Source organism: Galeopterus variegatus, unplaced genomic scaffold (genome assembly GCF_000696425.1).
Source record: "Galeopterus variegatus unplaced genomic scaffold, G_variegatus-3.0.2 Scaffold4170, whole genome shotgun sequence".
Taxonomy (NCBI): Eukaryota; Metazoa; Chordata; class Mammalia; order Dermoptera; family Cynocephalidae; genus Galeopterus; species Galeopterus variegatus.
In genome coordinates, this window is record NW_007730281.1 from 162876 (window position 1) to 166005 (window position 3130).

The window sequence follows — 3130 nt, forward strand, 5'->3', positions numbered from 1 at the left end:
GGTTGTGATCCCCTTACTGGTCACGAAAAAAAAAAAAAAAAAAAAAAAAGAAAAGAAAAGAAAAAGAAAAATAATACTAGACCCATATCTCTCCCCATATACAAAGATCAACTCAAAATGAACTAAAGACTTAAATATAAAACCCCAAACTATAAAACTATTAGAAGAAAATGGGAACCATTTCAGAATGCTGATCTGGGAAAAAGGTTTTATAAGTAAGTCCTCGAAAGCACAGACAAAAGCAAAAGTGGACACACAGGGTTATATCAAACTAAAAAGCTTCTGCTCAGTAAAGGAAACAATTTAAGAGTGAAAAGCCAACCTGAAGAATGGGAGAAAATATTTGCAAACTACATAGTGAAAAGCCAACCTGAAGAATGGGAGAAAATATTTGCAAACTACATATCTAACAAGGGATTAATATCCAGAATACATAAGGAGCTCAAACAACTAAACAGCAAAAAACCAATCTGATTTAAAAGTGGACAAATAAGCTGAATAGACATTTCTCAAAAGAAGACATACAAATAGCCAAAAGGAAAAGAAAAATGCTTAACATCACTAATCATCAGGTAAATGCAAATCAAAATCATGAGATATTATCTCACGCAAGTAAGAATGGCTATTATCAAAAAGACTGAAAATAAATGCTGGTGAGGTTTCAAAGAAAAAGGAACTCATAGGGCCGGCCTGGTGGCACACTGCTATAGTGCGCCGCTTGGGAAGCGCGGCGGCGCTCCCACNCCCTTGGCAAAGAACAACCAAAAACAATGCAGTCTCAGAGCCTAAAAAGGACTGCATGAGAGGATTGTTTCATGTGTCTCAGTGATATGGACATCCCTTCTCCAGTTCAATGCCAGTACCCCCACCTGTGCTTTGGATCTCATACCCACCTTCTTCTTCACATGGCTTTGCCTTATCAAATAGCTCCCTTTCCCCTTATCCTCAAATTTGATTTCCTCTTAAAATTCAATTCCAGTGTCAGTTACTTCAAGAATCTTTCCTGATTATCCTCTCCTCCTCCCAAACCTATGTTAAGCTTGATTAGGATTTTACTGTACTTCTATAATATAAAACATATCTTTTGTAGCATTTCCTACAATATTAAGCAAACCAGTCCCTTTTTAAGGATAGAGATTTTATTATTATTTTGATTTGTGTGTACTTAAAGCCTATTACAGCTTCTGAGAAACAGTAGGTAAAACTCAATGTGTGTTGAATATAACAACCATGTTAATCATCTCATGAATCACATTCAAATTTTCTAGTCCAGTTCCATTTTATAGGAAATAAACTGAGGTCCACAGAAACTGAATAGCTTGCCTAAGGCAATACAATCAGTCAGTCAGGAGAAGATCCAGGACTGTGACTTTGGACTCCTGACTAATCAGGAATCCATGTTCCTCCCACTAGGCCCTCCCTACATTCTGTGCACGAGCAGCACTGTGTATTTCCTACATTTGCTGAAAAAGGACACAATACTTACCTTGTCTCTTTCACAATGCTTAGACTTTCCTTACTGCTTATGGCTTTGATGAAGTTTTCATTGATAGAAAACTCAATCAAGAGAAATGGACTATAATCACCCTTAAATGGGACAGTCTGGAAAGAGTACTGGACTCTGAGAACTGGGGTATTTATTCAACAAATATTTAAATTGTCAAAAGGAATAAAAAGATGACTAGAACACTGTCTACATTGTTAAGCAGCTGACAATCTAGTAGAGGAGGTAAGGACATGTCCACAAATGAATGTGATGAGTTGTAAGAGTTATGAATGAGCAATATGGATGTACAATAATGCAAGAATCTCTCAAAGTCAGGAAAACCAGGGAAGGTTCTGTGAAAGTTTTAGTTGTAGGAGAACAGGAAAGATGAGTAGAGTTTTGATGGAAGTGGATAAAGGTCTTTTAGATGAGGAGAGTGAAGCCTTAAGAAGGCTGAAATTTGTAGAGAAATTTGTAAAGTATATCAATAAAGTTATCTATATACACATCTCTCTACTTACCTATGTATCTATCTATACCGAACTACCTACCTACCGACCTATTCATTCTTAGAATTGCATTCTACAAGGCCAGCATATCCTGATGCCAAAACTAGACAAGGACAGAACAAAAAAAGAAAACTACAGACCAATGTCCTTGCTGAACACAGATGCTAAAATCCTCAAAAAAATACTAACAAACTGAATTCAACACCACATCAAAAAAATTATACACCACGATCAAAGGGGATTTATCCCAGGGATGCAAGAATGTTCAACATATAGAAATAAATAAATGTGATACATCATACCAACAGAATGAAGGACAAAAATCANACTGAGGGTTGCAATCCGTTGCCGGACATGGAAAAAGACAAAAAAAAAAAAAAAAAGAAAAGAAAAAAGGAACTCATATGCTGTTGATGGAAATGTAAATTAGTACAGCCATTATGGAGAACAGTATGGAGATGCCTCAGAAAACTAAAAATAGAACTACCATATGACTCAGCTATCCCACTATTGGGTACATTTCTAAAGGAAAGAAAATCAGTATAACAAAGAGAAATCTGCAGCCCCATATTTACTGCAGCACTATTCACAATAGCCAAGATATGGAACGAACCTAAATGCCAATCAATAGATGAATGAAGAAAATATGGTGTCAACACACACACACACACACACACACACACACACACACACACACACACACACACACACAATGGAATACATTTAAGCCATAAAAAGTAATGAAATCTTGTCATTCACGGCAACATGGATGAGCCTGGAAGACATTAAGCAAAATAAGCCAGGCACAGAAAGATAAATACCGTATGTTCTNACACACACACACACACACACACACACACACACACACAATGGAATACATTTAAGCCATAAAAAGTAATGAAATCTTGTCATTCACGGCAACATGGATGAGCCTGGAAGACATTAAGCAAAATAAGCCAGGCACAGAAAGATAAATACCGTATGTTCTCACTCATATGCAAAAACTAAAAAAGTTGATCTCAGAGAAGCAGAGAGCACAATAGTGGTTATAGAGACTAGGAAGGTGAGGAGAATAGGGGGAATAGGGAGAGAGGTTGGTTAAGGGACACAAAATTATAGCTGGATAGGAGGAATA